General features: G+C 36.1%; 1 long non-coding RNA gene across 1 annotated transcript; it reads left to right on the top strand.

Moving 5' to 3' along the window:
* The first annotated feature begins 4,079 nt into the window (after window positions 1–4,079).
* On the top strand, window positions 4,080–4,626 carry LOC11416894 (uncharacterized). The gene is made up of 2 exons (XR_003012605.2): window positions 4,080–4,239; window positions 4,341–4,626. It is a non-coding gene; the product is annotated as an uncharacterized lncRNA (long non-coding RNA).
* The last annotated feature ends 12,817 nt before the right edge of the window (window positions 4,627–17,443 follow it).

Raw genomic sequence — 17,443 nt, 5'->3', positions numbered from 1 at the left:
TGATAATGAAAACCGAAAACACTTATTTATATATTTGGACGTTGTGAACTACATAAATGGGCGGTGCAATTGATGAGTCAATAATTATATGTTTTAGCTTAATATTTAGTTTCGTTTTAATTAGATTTAAGTTTATTTTATTAAAGTTTATTTCCTTTTTAGAACTCTTATACTACAATTGCAAGTTATTATATTTCAGGAACAAATATTCTAAAGATTGAGTCTTGGAGCAAAAGAAAGGAGAATTGGAGCTGATGCGTGCCAAAAATATAAAAGATTTTACACAAAAATATCTTGTGCAAGGATTGAGGACAAAAATATGAATATCTCATACAAAAATATCATGTGCAAAGAATTTGAAGATCTTGTACAATAATATAAAAGTGGCACGCCCATTATACCCTTTTGCTGTTTTTGCTTAGATTTGTAGCTACTCTATTTTAGTTTTCTTGTGGAACATTCTAGTGATGTAATTGTTTAGATTCTAAGTCGAATGTAAACTATAAATAGAGTAGCTAGCCATCACAAATATTCATCTTTTGTTCTCTGAAATAATAAGTGACAATTGTTTCTTTGAATAAAAGTTCACTTTTATTTTATGTTCTTCTTCTTCTTCTTCTCTTCTATGTCTACAATGAACGTTAGTGAGTAGAATTCTTCTTGTCTTGGGATTGTTGGATAAGTCTAAATGACATAATCCTAATCAAACCAACCTTTAAACCTTAATCTTATGTAACCCTAATCTCTAATCTAAATTCATCGCTTTAACATGAATTAACCATTATCAAACTGCGGAAACGAAAGTGGAGGGTTTGATAATTATTAATCCATCATCTCAAATATCAATTCATAAAACGAAAGTGGAGCTTTGATATTCGAACAAGTGAATTTAGACAAAGATTGTAAAGGCAGCGAAATAGTCTTTACAATCTTTGAGACATATAGTTTCGAACTTCAAGGATTCTAAATTGTGATCAAGTCAGCGAAATAGGCTTGGTTACAACTTAGGACCAAAATCTAATAGTGATCAAGTCAGCGAAATAGGCTTGGTTGCTAGAGGAAAAAAAGAGAAATTGTCTTTAGAAGTTAGGTCTAACATAAGGTTACAAGTTTAATAGTTTGGTTTGTGAAGGACTTGTCAATTAGATGAACCAATAATCCCAAGACACCTCTTTTATTTTATAATTGTTATTTTCTTTTAATTATACAAAAATACAACTTTCAATCTTTTAAATTTTAATTCTAATCATTGTTAAAAGATAATTGAATTCACAACTCCATGTCGGAACGATACTTTTATTACTACTTCGGTAAGACCGTGCACTTGCGATTTTATCCCATCAACAATGTGGACCATACAAAAGAATCCTATGAATAATGAATTCGGATTATATAATCTGAATTTCACTTACACCCTAGCTTGGTGGTCGAATTAAAGACAGAGTTTTCCATGGTTTTTTTTTTCTTGGTGTGGTTTGCTTGTTATGAAAACAGGGACACCTATTTATAGAAGTTTATGTACGTCCTGGACAACAGAAATTGTCGGTACAATGTAGACCACAAAAAATAAATCGTACTTTGGATTATATAATCTGAAATGTCCCTCATCCTACATAAGGTACGTAGTTTCTCTCATTTTTCACCAGTATTGAATAAATTCGGATTATATAATCTGGAAACCATGGGTAGGGATTTGGATTATATAATCTGAAGCACGTCAGTGTTTTTTGGTCGATGGTAAGCACCACATAAAACACGTTTTCAAATGTTTTTTGGACGGTGGTCAATTGTTCAAACTTGATTTTACACGTTTTTACTGCATTTAGTGTAGTTATAACCTATGTAACCGTTTCCCCTATAAATAGGCTTCAAACCTTCACCATTTCTCACACCCCCTCCTCCTCTTCCTTCTGTAAAAATGTGTTTCCATCATTGACCTTTCATAAAAAGAGGCTGCTTTGGAAACTCAGGGATCGTATGAACGGTCAATGGGGATGGCAACGCGCTGCAAAGAAGTGTGGTTTATCTAGGTGTCAGGTTGATATGTCTGGGTGCAAAGTTGACCAATCATGTCTCTTTCACTCAAAAGAGGAAACAAACCTTTACCACAGTCCCCTTCTCCATCACCATCTATTTCTCCTTCCCCCTCCCTCCCCCTTTCCTCCCCATCACCTTGCGCTGCGATATTTCAAAGTCGGGGGACGATTTATTCCGAACCAAAAGCTGGAAAAACTGCTCAAAATAGGGGGCCAATTTTGGGCTAACATATAGCTTCAAAATCAGTTTCAAAATTGTGTTTTTCACCATATAATCACTTAAGTCAATTGCAACACACCCAAAACATTGTTCATGCTCATAACATTTGTAATAAACACTTTCACCACTTCAAATCATCAAGTACACATCCAAAATCAGGATCAAACTCATTTATCACATAAACCTCAAACCCATTTATCACATAAACCTCAAACTTCAAACATAACCAATTATTCAATAAAGGATTTTAAACATGTTTGAATAATAATCATCAACCACAACAAGATTCTCACCAATTTAAGCTAGATTCTCAAAATAATCACTTAAACACAAATAATCAATGAAAATTAAGCACCAACACCCAAAATCAACACCAAATTTACCACATAAATTTATCACATAATTTACCACATAAATTCACCACCAAATTTACCACATAAATTTACCACATAATTATGAGATTGAAAATCAACACCCAAAATCATAATACATTCAAAACAATGATGACCCATAAGTGAAAAACTAGATTATAGCTTATTAAGTGAAAGAATGTATCCCCCTTACCTTGTTTCTTGAAAAACTAAGCCAATCTCCAAGAATCTTCACTCCCTTGATGATTTCCTAGCTTCCTCTTCACTTCTCTCCAAATAGGTCTTCCTCTTTCTCTTCTATTCTCCTCTTCTCTCTCAATCCTCTCTAACCTCTCTATTGTATGAAGTGTGAAATGTTTCTAACCCTAGTTTCCTATCATGAGTTATCTATATATACCTCAATAATGGGTTAGGTCACTACAATTTTTAATGGGCCTCAAAACTCTTTCCATTTAATTCTAAAAAGTTATTACACACTTAACTCACTAAAACATCAATTAATTACCACTTCAAAATAATTACCGCTAGTTACTACTAACTTGGTAAAAATAACCAAACACATTAAAACACAAAAAATATTCTACATTCTAAAATTACTAAATTACCGTCACTCCACAAATTATCAAAATACCCTCAATCCTAAAAATGACCAAAATACCATTCTCGTCCAAAAATCTACTAATCCCAAATCAAACACACAAACATTTCTATCAACTACAGTGATGCGTTGATAGGCCTGCGCACCACCATTTCTATCAACTACATATGTCCTATTTGGAATGAGGAAATGATGAAGGGATGAGCTTTGGTGGATCGGCTGAGTATAGAGAGAGAAGAGATGATACATGTTCTTAGTCAAAGTATTCATAAGTCATAATTAATCGGAAATTTGTGTTAATCCAACAAAAAACATAGAGGAGTTTTGAAGAATCATAATCACCGTTAAACATCTAATTAAAAAAACTAAATATATTTGTCTAATCAATCAAAACATGCAAACATCCTTTAATTTATAGATTTAATAATAATAAGTTTTATAAATTTTCTAGTAGAAAACAATAATCTCTGTGGAGACGATACACATACTAATTTACTAGTTGAAGCAGCTTAGTGTACTTACTAAATTTGTCATCATGTAACATTGTTTCTCCTTATGTGTGCAAGAGAAAAACAAAATGTTTTTTATATTATTTTTTTAAATTACTTATTGATAGAAGAGGGGTCATATGTTCGAACAACATTATAATTTAACCTCCCACTAAGGTTAAAAAATTATCCTACCTTTTTCCTCAAGGTAAAAACATTTTTATTCCATCACAAAAGTTTAAAAAATTAAAATTATTTTTTATAATTGGATTTTTTTGATACAGCTTCCTTATTAAGTATATTAAAGGGACAAACAAGATAATTCAATATAGTTAAGGGACATTTTACTAAGTGTTCTGAAATCTATTAAATCTATGCAAAGTAAGTTTGAGCTTTAAACATTTTAAAGTGGTCATATCTTTTTCTATTTGATACATGCAAAAGAAAGGGAAATATATGGCTAAACTTCTGACGTTTGTTTATGTTATGATATACTTTTTGTCCCTATTTCTTGTTACAAAGGGGGGTAAGAAATTTTTCATTACGTGAAATTGTATTCTTTACTTCTTATGTAATCTTCTATCCCCTTTAATTTGTAACATTCTTTTTCCTTTTTTCTCATTACAGCACACGTTGAATGTCATAATGATTCTGCTTGTGAAAAAACAGTTAAGTGTATGCTTCCTAGGATTCCTCGGTGTATTAAATACCAATGTCTATGTGGTTATTCAGATGATCCTGGAAATCGTTGGAGTACAAGACCAAAGAGAATACAAAAAGGCTCTACAGAGAGGAAGGGCTTCTTGTACTAGGAAAATATATAAAAATATCATATATGATAAAATATTCTACGATATGTAATTTAATTTTTGTGTTGGCACCCAATACTTGAATTATTTTTTTTCTTCTCTAATTTCAAAGACCATGCAGTTGTGGCTTGTTACTATATAAGACAATGATAATGAAATGAAATAAATCATAAAATATTAATATTTAGAATATCTTTTTCTATCTTAATTTTATTAAACACATTAACTCATATTAGGATATTACTAATCATAACTCAAAACATACTCTTACAGTAGATTAGACGATCCTACTACTCATGTTTTTCTGTGAGAGGTGATGTATCAAGTATTTACCTTTTGACCTCAGCATAATTTATTTATGCTCCAAGTTGATCTGAGCTTTTGAAGTAGCTAGAAAAGGTCTGCCTAAGGTCACTGGATATTCATCCGTGTCCATCAATACTATGTCCGTCAAGAGTTTGAAATTTTCCACCTCGACTTGCACATTGAATAACACTCCTTCCGGTTCGTGTAGTGTTCCATCAGCCACCCCCACAAGCTTTTTAGCTGGAGTCGTCCTTAATCCTTCGATCTTTTTTAACGTTTCTATTGACATCAGGATGATGTTGGACCCTAAATTACATAAAGCGTCCCCAATAAGCATGATGACAGGTCATCTTAGGTTATTCTTAGCATGTTTTTCAATCATTTTCATTAGGTTTTAGCAGAAAAAAGCAAGATATTAGAACGATTGCCTATGATTTCCGAAAACATAGCAATTTTATAGGGTTTTAAAGTAATTCACGAAGAAATCATGCAAATCGGCAAATCAAGAACATCTGAAGAATTGTGAAGGCTTTGGGAAGACCAAGAATGAAGATTCAAGAGTCCTCAGGAGACTTTACAATGGGAGGAATTTTGTTCTCAAATTTCGAGGCAAGTTATTTGAATACGAAAACCTAAAAACAACGAAAATCGAAGAAAATGGACCCAAAAGGGGCAACCATGCGCCTAGAGCACATGAGATGCACCTAGGGCATGGAAAAAACAAGCCATGCACCTACCGCATCTTGCATGCACCTAGAGCACATCCAAGTTTACACTTGGTGCGCCTAGGACATGCCCCATGCGCCCCGAGCATTTGAAAAGCAAGGGGCGCATACATAATTTTATTTGTTTTTATGGGTTTAGCCCGCATTTTTAGCCCAAACCCAGTTAGAAATCTCCACTATAAATACCAGCCTTACTCATTCAGAATTTCTCGTTCAGAACTTTGGCAGTTCAAGAGGAAGGCAACTTTGGAGCTTCAGGAGATTTTCTACTTCTCCTTGATTTTCTAAGGAAACAAGCAACTCTAGGGAATAAACCCAAATAGAACTGTTCTCTTAAACCCTTGGTAAGGTAGACGAAGATTAGGGCTACCCGTTTGTAGAACTACTACGTAACTGAGAGAGTGTGTGTAACACCCCGTTTTCCCCAACATAAAAATTTCTAAACATTTATCAGAGTAAACATCGTAAACAACGGGATATCACATTTAACATAATCCAAAACAGTTAAATAACAATTTAACCAAATAACTTAAACATTGAAGCGGAATTTATATCATAATCCATAAAACGTTTTGGCACGCAGGCCACATTAATATAATCTCAAAAGAGTTAGTTAAATATCACAAATAGCATATTGTTCACGTAATAGAACGAAGCATGCATAACATATAGCCCCATCCCGTTACGTATCAGAGCGACCTAGACGACACAGTGAAGGCAATGCCACTCACGACGGCAACTGCACACTAAGCACGGTCACCTGCAAGTTACTCATACGAAGGGCAACATTTTCAAGCAGAAGGGGTGAGATTTCATAACAAAATAATATTAATCAATGTAATTCGAATCATAAATTAACATTAACATCATAATCAATATTAACAACTTTGCATATTTGATAAACAATTACCACGTATTCACGTATTCAATCATCATCAACAACATAGCATATTAGACATGACAATGCGACAATGCTCTTAGACTCCTTATATGCATGTGGTACCAAACGTCATCATAAGTATTAATATACTTTAAACGTGCGGAGGACAAAGCTCCTAATAAATCGTGCGGAGTACAAAGCTCCTAATAATCGCGGTGAGGACTGAGCTCAATGAATGCTAATGCATGGACTCTTATCAACAAATCACTGTAATCATCATATCAATATGCATCCAATAATTTGGAGCCAAACGTCATCTTATTCATCATATATAGACATTATGCACTTAGTTAAATAACAGCAGCAACATAGTCAAGTAACACAACAATAGGATGATATCATTATATCAATTGCAATTCTATGGCATCATAATATTTAATTCATATCTTACATAATGCGTAATACGTTAATTCATGCTCAATTAATATCAACATGTCTTAAACGGCTTTACAGATTGCATTAAACATCATCATTAGGTCTCATTACCAACTAGGGGTTCACTCTTGATCAAAACGTGCGACACAGATCGCACAAACACTCCAGGCAATCCAATCTGGAAGTGCTCGCGAGGCGAGAGTATCTACTCGCCATGGCGAGTACCATTCAATTTCCAAACTAAAGTTGTTATGGGTTCAATCTTGTCCTACATTCATTCCTAATCATTACTAGGTATGTTCAGGCACTCAAGGTCCAACTAAAAAGTCGAAATTGCAAAATCTTACATGCTCTCTGCCCTAGCTCGCTATGGCGAGTAAGGTTGCTCGCTGTGGCGAGCTGCATTGTGCAACTCCCGAGGCGAGCGATGAATGTTCATCACTCGCGAGGCGAAACCTCATAGCTCGCCGTGGCGAGCGATGAATTTCGCTACGGCCAGACTTACTATATTTACAAAAATCCAACGATTCTCAAGGTTCTAAGCCTAATATTGATTCCAAAGTTCGTCCTAAACATTATCTAAGGTCTAGGAACACTTTCTACACCAATTTAATCAATTCATACCGTTTGATCATCAATTCTAGGGATTTGACCTGGTTTTCGTTTTTTTCCAATTCAATCATAATTCTTGCTAACTAATCATCAGAATTACAATCGATTACCATTACTGAGTTATTAGTCTCACCCTTACCTGGTTATGAAGAAATCGCAGCTCTCTCTTTGATCTTCTCCCTTCTAAGCTTTTTCTCCCTTTTCCAAAAGTTTACACGTACAATAGTTTTTCTAACAATTAGGTCTTCCCCTATTTATATCTCTTCCTAATAACTTATCTTATTTACTTTCTACCCCAAAACTCTCTAAAATCTCAAAACAACCCTTAACTAAATATTTTATATTATTTTCAAATCTTTATTTTATTTAACAATAAAATAAGTCTCATATCTTTATCAAAATCTTCAAAACTCATAACTTATCACATTATCAATCAAATCATCTAAATCATCAAAACATACCAAAATCATGCATATATTATATAAATATAATATAATCGCCTAAACTTAATTAATTAAATAATTAACGAAAGTGGGCGTTAGAGTGTGTGATATTAGTGTCCTAAGATTCATAGATGGCCAGACCTACTGGAACATTGGCCTTCATTCCTTGGGAAAACCTGGAACGCCAATTTAAGTTTATGCTTTCAATTACCTTAGAAACAACAAGACGCCACACGTAAGGATCATCGTGTGATCAACAGGTGCAACCAGACTTAAGAGGGATATACCTAGTTAATCGAGATTTATAGACCCCACACGTAAGGATTATAAAATATGAAGGGTATTTTGGGAAAAATATAGGATGCGCGAGTAACACATTGGATGGGAAAAGTAATAGCCTATATTTATTTTCAAAGCCCATAAATAGACGCATAAATGATGTTATCATGTTGGTGATGGCAAAAGTTATGGTGCATAAGGAAATCCGTATGCACCGTGCATAAACATTTCACAACCATCAGATCTAGTGTACACGTGTAATAATCATAGGCTTCTCAAACTACACCAAATCAAAGTTCATTTGCATCAAACATTTCTCTCACTAAAAACATAAAGCTCTCCCTCTCTCTCTCTACAATTTTCAACATTATGGAAAAGAAAACAAAGAACTCAGATGAGTCTTCATCTCTTCCAGCCACACATGATGATTCCGGCGCGGTGGTCGCCGGCCAGAGGCGGCGGCGGCGCCGTGCCGGAGAATCAAACTCACCCTTTTAAAAAACTAAAGCCATTTTTCAACATTCATTTTCGTTTTAAAGCCTAATCCGAACTCGGATCGCGCAAAAACACAACTAGAATGAGTAGATTTAAAGATTAAAACACAAACAAAATTTTCTTTGCTTAACTTGCTGTTGAGCCGGTTCGCTCCTCTTCTTCCCTTGCATTTTTTTCTTCTTCTTCGATCTAGTGGCACTGTGTTGATTGCTATATGTTACTGTTTCATCACTGTTTGTGTTCACGGTTTCAGATCTGAAGTTGAAACTGGATTCAAAATCTTTGTGATGTTAGAGGGATTTATGGCTGGGAAACGCTGGAAACCATTAAGTACATCTAATGGTTTTAGAGTACAACTCACATAAACCATTTCTTTTCTCCTCCTCCAATTGTGTCAGTCCAAAACTGAATGATGCAATGGCTATAAGTCCTTAGTTTTTTCACCTGCTGGAAACCATTAAGTACATCTAATGGTTTTGGAGTACAACTCACAGAAACCATTTCCACAGCAAAATGGTTTTGGCATAATTTTGTACAAAACATACTATAATAAGGACATTTGTGACTGTCATTGAACCAAATCAACACTCTGAAATCATCATTGAACTAAAATGATGATATCCGCGGTTGTGGTGTTGTTTCGTTTGGTTTCGCTTGGGGGTGTAGGAAGAAATTATGTTGGACTACCGGTTAATGGGCTGGGATTTATGCACGGTGCATAAGATTTCCTTATGCACCATAACCATTCCCGTTGGTGACTGGAACTATATTTTAAAAAGTCTGCATAAGTTAAACACAATTCCTCAAAATCTATCAAACATCAACACCTACCATAGATAATGATAACTGAACACAAAACATTTGACACAATTACAACATCAATGGAAGTTTTGTAATTATGATTAAAGTGCAAGGGCAAAAACAAATTTTCACTCACCCTTCACTCTTCTTTGTACGTCGTCCACCTTTTATCTTCTCTATTCTCGCCCCCCCCCCCCCCCCCCCCCCCGTACTTTGGTGGTGAAGGGCCTTCAATGAAGGAGGAGGGAGGGCGCGATGGAGTTGAAGGAACTGACAAGAAGGGAGGAGGCATTTACAGATCCGAGTTTGACGGCTACAAAAGGTGGAAAGGAGCTCGCTGGTGATAGTCTGATCTAAGGAAATACGGGGATGATAAAGAGAGAAAAAAATGGTGAGAGAGACTGTGAGTTGCGGATGGACGATTGCTGAACGGACAGTTGCTGCACGTCGGTGATAGAGAGACAATAAGTTGCAGGGGACGATGGCTAGACGGTGGTGAGAGAGGCGTTAGTCGGAGAGATGGTGGTGAGAGTTTGACATAAGAGGGGAAAAAACAAAAAAAAAATAGGCTTAATTGGACATTTGGTCCTCTAAATAATTATGAGTTTACATTTTGGTCCCATAAGTTGTAAAACTAACAGTTGAGTCCTCTTGGTTTTGGTCCGTCAGTCAAAAGTACCCTTTCTGTCAAATAAGTGAGTTTGCCGTTAGTGAGTGCACACGTGGAGGATCCGACGTGGCTCCATCGTGGCAAGTATATATGGCTCGAAATTATTCAGAGATCCCAAAATTAGGGTTCATCCACTCTTTGTTCTTCCTCTCCTCTCTCTCTTTGAAATCATCATCATCCTTCGACATCCTCCTTCAATCTTCTTCTCTCGCCATTCAAAATCATCCTTATATTACTTCGAAATCGCCAGTTTTGTCCATCATTCTTTGACATCCAGTCAATTTCGAATCTGAAAAAATGTCCAAAGAAATGGGTCAATCAGCTGGATCTGTTGGTTCTAGTCTCAGAAAGAGAGCAATCACGGAATGCAGGTGTGGAGAAGAATCAGTTGTTCGAACTGTCACAGATAGCTACAACCCAAACTGTGGGAAAAAGTTCTGGGGTTGCAGAAACTACAAAAATCAATTTGACAAGGGTTGTAGTTTCTTCAAGTTAGTTGATGAAGAGTTCACTGATGATAGGGATTTGAAAATTGCAAAGTTGGAGAAAAAGAATACAAAGTTGAAGAATGAATTGGGGAAGACAAGATTTTGGTTGAAGATGTCTCTGATTGTTGGATTATTTTGGTTTGGTGTTTGCTTAGTGTTAGGAACAATATTGTTATGCAGAAATAGTGGCAATTGGAGTCATGTTTATTTGAAATAGGAAGATTGTTAGGCATGTAGTTTGAGATTGAAAGTTATGATCACTTATGTATTTTGATGTTGCAATATGAACTACATGAAATGAATGAAAGAAGTTGATTTGCCTTTACATGGTTGTTGTGTATTTTCATATGTTGAAATGTATGCTTTGTGTTGAAATGTTGCTGTCCGATTGATATAAAGTAAAGAAACTTGAAATTAAACAATTGAGAATGAAGGACTTGTAATATATCACAAACCAAGGTTTCATTCCATAATACCATATCACACACTTGTGTTTGTCATTACATCAAAATAAGGTTAATAGGCAACACAACATAACACCAAAATAAAACCTAAATTGTTTCTTGCACTTAGGCAATATTGTTTCTTGCACTTAGGCAATACAACACAAAATATGCACTTAGGCATAATAGGTTAACAACATAACATCATAACAGTCACTTAATTGCATAACAACAATAAAACAGACTATTTCTGGCTTGAAGTAGAACCCTTTGCTCTAGCTGAGACTTTCTTCTTTTTGATACTTGCATCTGGTTGTGTTGATGAAACAGGTTCCTTACCCTTCCTTCTCCTGGCCTTTGTCTTGTTTGTTGTTCCTGAGCCTCTTGAAGTTCTTGCAGGTACAGTTGATGATGGAACAGATGTTGGTGGTGGTGGAGGAGGCTGCACAGATGCTGCTGGTGATGGAGGAGGTTGCACAGATGATGTTGCATGAGCAACTGGGTTTTATGAGCCTTCAGATGCTGTTGGAGGAGGCTGCACAGTTGATGTTGCAGGAGCAGATGATGCTGGTAGTGGTGGAAGCTTGCAAGTGGACTTGTTATGTCCACTTTGTTTGCATCTGCTGCATTTCATACCCCATCTAGCTCTCTTCATTTGATTATGATCAAGTAATTCATTTGGATCCCTGGTCCTTTTCTTCTTTGGCCTGCCAGGTTGTCTTTTAATTGGTGGTGGCTGAAGATCTGCATATTCAGTTCTTTCCCATAAACATTGTCCATTTGCTGGGTAGATCACACTGCTGTAGCAAGCTGCATACCTTTCCTTCTTGTAACAATCAGGAACATAGTCATCTATATTCATGTCTTGGGACTTCATGCAGGAGATGGCATGACAACATGGCAATCCTGTCAATAGCCATCTCCTACAGACACATTCCCTCCTAAGCAGATTGACATGATACGTCTCTTTTGATTGACAAGCTATGTGTCTAACTTCATAATCATGCTCAGTTGATCTCCTAGATAATGCAACAAAAAATATCATATCATATTCCATAATTTTAGCATAATGTGAAAATAATATACAAATTTGTAAAATGATGACATACCTAACGAGCCAGTTATTGGTGTATGCAGATTCTCTTTCAATTCTTTTCTTAATGTTGGGAAGCACCACACCCTCATACCTAGCAATCTTTTGTCTATTTGTTTCCCACCTCTCCATCAAGTATACTCTAATTTCCTCAAACATTGTCACCACTGGTTTTCCCCTAGCTATAACAATGGTAGAATTGAAGGCTTCTAACATGTTATTCACCAGAGTGTCACATAGTGGTCCACTAGTGAACTTAGACTTGCTCCAATGTCTTGCAGGGATTTTCATAAGATATTCATAAGCTCCTTCACTTATCTGTTTTATCTCTGCCATTGCATCATTGAATGCATTATCATAACTGGCCTTTGCTGCCTTCCACATCAATTCCTTCAACTTCTTTCCAGGATATTTCTTCCTAAAGTTGTTGTAAAGATGCCTCACACAGAATCTTTGGTCAACTCCAGGAAGTAGTTCATCCATAGCTGGTAAAAGTCCCTACAATGTATATATCCTCAAGTTAAATACAATGTAAAATAAATAAAAGAAATTTGATTCAACATAAATTATAACTTGAATTTACCTTTTGTTGATCACTTATAAAAGTGTAAGTCAAGCACAATCTATGACCACCTAAATCAGCAATAAGTAGCTCCAAAAACCATTTCCATGATTCTTTTGTTTCCCCTTCAACCACAGCAAATGCTATTGGAAGCATTTGATCATTGGGGTCCCTTCCAATTGCAGCCAAGAGCTGTCCACCATAATAACCCTTTAAAAAACAACCATCAAGTCCAATTATACTCCTACACTTGAAAAAGCTCTCCTTGCATCCTTTGAAACAAACATACATTCTCTGAAAATGGGGACACAAGACAGCACCAGGTGCCTCAAGGTCTTCTTCTGACCCTTGGAATGGCATAGTGTTGATAAAGACATTAGATCCTCTATTAGACCTCAAAAGCTCATGTGCATAGTCATAGAGCCTAGTGTATTGCTCCCTAAATGATCCATTAACCATGTCAAGTGTTTTACATCTAGCACTATATGCCTTTGTGAAGCTCACCCCAAGATTCCACTTTTCATGTGCTCTTTCCACAATAGTCTTCAACTTCAAAGCAGGATTGTCCTTCACCCTTGAATGTAGCTTACCACCCAACCATTCTGAATTCATCATCCTGACCTTAAATGCTCTAGTGCAGCTATGTTTTCCCTTTATCCTCCTCAATTGCCATGTTTCTTCATTTGGTATCTTTACACAATATAGCTCCCAATTACAAGGCAATTTACATATAACCCTCACCCTTGTCTTATCACTCTTCCTAAACTTTATAGGCCTACCATCATGTACTGAATAAGTTCTAACACCTTCCTGAAAATCCTTCTTAGAAACAAAGTATGTACCTACCTCCCACTCATAGTCTCTCATGTTCTCAGGAAGCTTGAAAGTGGGAAACTTAACTCTATTACCTCCATTTTCATCTTCATCTTCAAACTGACTATCTAACACATCACTATTATACTCCTCCTCATCACTCAATCCCCTATCCCTCACAATGCTAGACTGACCAATTTCTTCCCCACCAATTTCATTTCTGTTAACATCCCCAGCCAAGGTCTCATCCTCAAACACAGGTTCAGTTGCCCTTTTTCTCTGTTTCTTTGGTCTTCCCCTTTTAATCTTTGCCTGACTACCACTTGCTGCTCCTTGAGTCACTTCACCTTCAGTTTTTGTGGCCTGAGTCAATTCATCTTCAACTTCATCATGAACAAGTTCTTCTACTTCACCTAAGTTTTCTGCATCCCCAAAGTTGTCTGCATCCCCAATCTCTTCATCTGGGTCATCAAAAGAAATGTCTAGAGCACTGTCCTCCCTTTCCTCTCCTTCCCAGATCTCCCCAACTTCATCCCCTAAGTTAATTTGCTCGAGACCATCCCACAAATCTTCCTCTATACCTGTGTTGACTCCCTCCTCACCAATACTCTCAACAGCAGATGGCCCTTCACAATTTATGGCATTATTTATTCCCCCACCAACCTCAGTGGGGCCCACCTCATTTGTTTCATTCACTTTTGAAGTACCCTTATGAATTATATTATTCTCCTCATTTACCACACCATTGGTCCCACCAGCAGCCCCACCATCCATGTCACCTCCTACTTCACTCTCCATAGTTACCACATTACCCTCATCTCCCTTATTTTCTTCATTTTCCACCATAACATCATCACATCTCTCTTTATCACAAAAAACCTCAGAACTTCCCTCTCTATCAACCATAATCTCAGCACTTCCCACTTTCTCCACCATATCCTCAACACTTCCCTGATCTTCCACCATAGTCTCTCCCATTGCCATCTCACAATTAATACCTACTGGGTATTCAATCATAGGTAAATTCAGCCCTGCACCTCCCACATTTTGCCCTTCCTCCACTATTTCCTCCAACACAACACCAACATTTGGTACAGGGAAGTCATTTGCTTCATCTAAAGGATTCAGATTATGAATTTTTGGGGCACCTATGTAACAGCCCGATTTTTAGCTAGATTTATTTTAATTACTTTAAATTGTGTTTGTGTGTGATTAATTGTGCTTGTGTGTATTTAATTGTCGTCGGGTGCATTTACGTGGATTACCGTATTAGAAGGGTATTTTAGTCATTTGACGGGTAAGGGTAAAATGGTAATTTTGGTGAGAATTAATTTAATAATTAGTGAGAACCCTTATTTTACTAAGTTACTAGGGTAGTGATTAGATTTTACCGTTAGTGACATTTTACCGTTATTAATTAAAATATCGTTTGGAGTGTAGTAATATTTTTGGTTTGAATAGAAATGGGTTAAGCCCACTAGAAACTAAGTTAAGCCCATTAGTGGAGATAACACTAGGGTTGTGTTAGAAGAACCAATTCATTCATTTCACAAACATTTCTAGAGAGAGGTAGAGAGAGAAAGAGGTGAAGAGAAGAGCAAAAGGGTTTTGGAGAGAAGAACTTGAAGAATCCAATTGGGTAAGCTTAGGAGCTAAATTGAAGCAAGAGTTTGGGTTAATCTTCTTCTAAGGTAAGGGGGTTAGTTATTATCATAATCAATTTCAAATTTTACATCTTTTCATGTTGTATGAAAATGGGTTGATGAACAATTCATGTCAAATTCGTGCTCTTGTTATGTTGCTGTTTCTTATACTTGAATTGATGATTATGGTATGTTTGTGGATGAAATTACATGGTTCAATGTATGTATAAATGTCAAGTTGTGAAATTTTGCCTAATTAATGATTTGTGATAAGTTGTGTTGGATTGAGGTGAGAAACAAGTTTCAATGGATGTTGTTGTTGACAAAACATGTTGTTGTGAGTGAATTATAACTTGGGTATACTTAATTGTGGATTGATGATGAAAAAAACGAAATGTTGTTGTTGTTTTGAGAAAATGGGTCAAATGATGATTTTGTTTAAAATAATGTTTGATTCAAGTTTGTATATGGATTTGAGTATCTTTTCATGTCTAAAAACATTTGGGTAAACCTTTGGGATCAATTTGGGTATTGGGGAGTCAAAAATTGGGATTTTGGGGTGAAAATGGATTTTTCATGAAAACATAATTTTCTGAAACCTGTCATGACTCGCGAGGCGACTGGGAGGCGAGCCGGTGGCGAGTAGTTATTGGAATTGCTCGCCACGGCGAGTAACCCTTACTCGCGAGGCGAGTAGCCCAGTGTCAGCTTCCCCTGTTTTGCACTCTTGCTCCCTTCTTGCATATTTCTGTTTTGAATTGAACTCTAGTGTAAACATGAAAGTTTTAGATAAATATGTTATTGTTCTAATGGCTTTGGTTTGATATTCAAAGGATTTTTAGAACTTGGGTTATGATCAAATTAATACACATGAGTTATGTGGATTTTTGTGAAAACTTATCATAAATATTTTCTTTATAAACCGTGAGACTTTTCCAAACTTAGTAATGGGTTAATGAGGTACTTAGAGTGAATAATTGAATATGCATGTATATGTTTGAAGTATGATGACTATCGTGAGAACCGTATGCTAATTGCTCGAAATGTGAGAATTCTTGAATTGGTAAATCTCATACGTGATAAGTGATGTTTGTTGATTAATGAAAATCATGTAATTGATGTTGAATGACATTGTTGATTATTGATAAATATGTTGATGTGTGATGATGAATACTATGATTTATTTGTGTGGACATGTTTTCTTGATAATGCAATGTTGTGGAGATAATCAATATAATTGGGTGTTGTCCTATATATTGAGTTGAGATTGTGAATTGTTGTCGCATTATCGAGTCCTTATACATGTCCATGCATCATAGTCGTTGTTGCTGTAAAAGAGATGACTCTTTTACTTCGAGATTATTGTAAGGCAGGTGTGAGCCCTTACATTCGATGTGCAAGTGGCATCGAAAGGTGACGACCTTGTTGAGATTTGGTACCGCATGCATTTATGGGTCCATAAGTGCATATCATAGCATGAGTCCTATGTGAATTATGTGATTCGTGATGAATTGAGGTGAATGAATGTTGATAATGATTGTCTATGATTGATGTTTTGAATGAATAATTATGATCGGATAATTATTCATGTGATTGATATATGTGGATACGAACTATCAAGTTGTGGTATAAGTATTTATGCATGACTAATATTATTCAAGTACATGATATTATTTGATTTGATTATTATCTGGATTATGATAATGTAATGCTTACCCCTAGTGGTTTTAACCGCCTACTTGCCTGTATGGGTGAGTAGACGTTGTGCAGGAGTAGTCTCGGTGAGTCTTTGCGTGGGATATCGGGAGCTTCCTCCGATATCGGTGTTGAGTCGGCTCTGATCTAGGCTTGCCGTGTCGGTCTAGATTAGGTTGTTATATTTTCTTTTGAATTATTATTTTGTTGATGACTGCCCGTATGTTTGGGTTTTGAGATTTATCTTTGGGATATGATTTATTTGCTCATGGCATGTATATATTTGATCACTCTGATTTGTATTCCGCTGTAATTGTTGAGGTTTACATACATGTCTATTGTTTTTTGAATTTTGAATAAGACGTAATCTCTATTTCTTGAATAAATGTATTATTCGCATGTCTAATTGCTTTAATAGAAATAGGAGCGTTACAACCTACACTGTATATTACATAAAGGTGAACCCTACCATTCATTTCTGCTATAGCTTGCATCCTTCTACAACCCTTGTCACTCTTCAGCCTAATCAAGTCATACA

This window comes from Medicago truncatula, chromosome 5 (genome assembly GCF_003473485.1).
Source record: "Medicago truncatula cultivar Jemalong A17 chromosome 5, MtrunA17r5.0-ANR, whole genome shotgun sequence".
In the NCBI taxonomy this organism is placed as follows: domain Eukaryota; kingdom Viridiplantae; phylum Streptophyta; class Magnoliopsida; order Fabales; family Fabaceae; genus Medicago; species Medicago truncatula.
The sequence above is the reverse complement of the archived record's forward strand: the minus strand, read 5'-3'. Positions and strand labels throughout refer to the sequence as shown.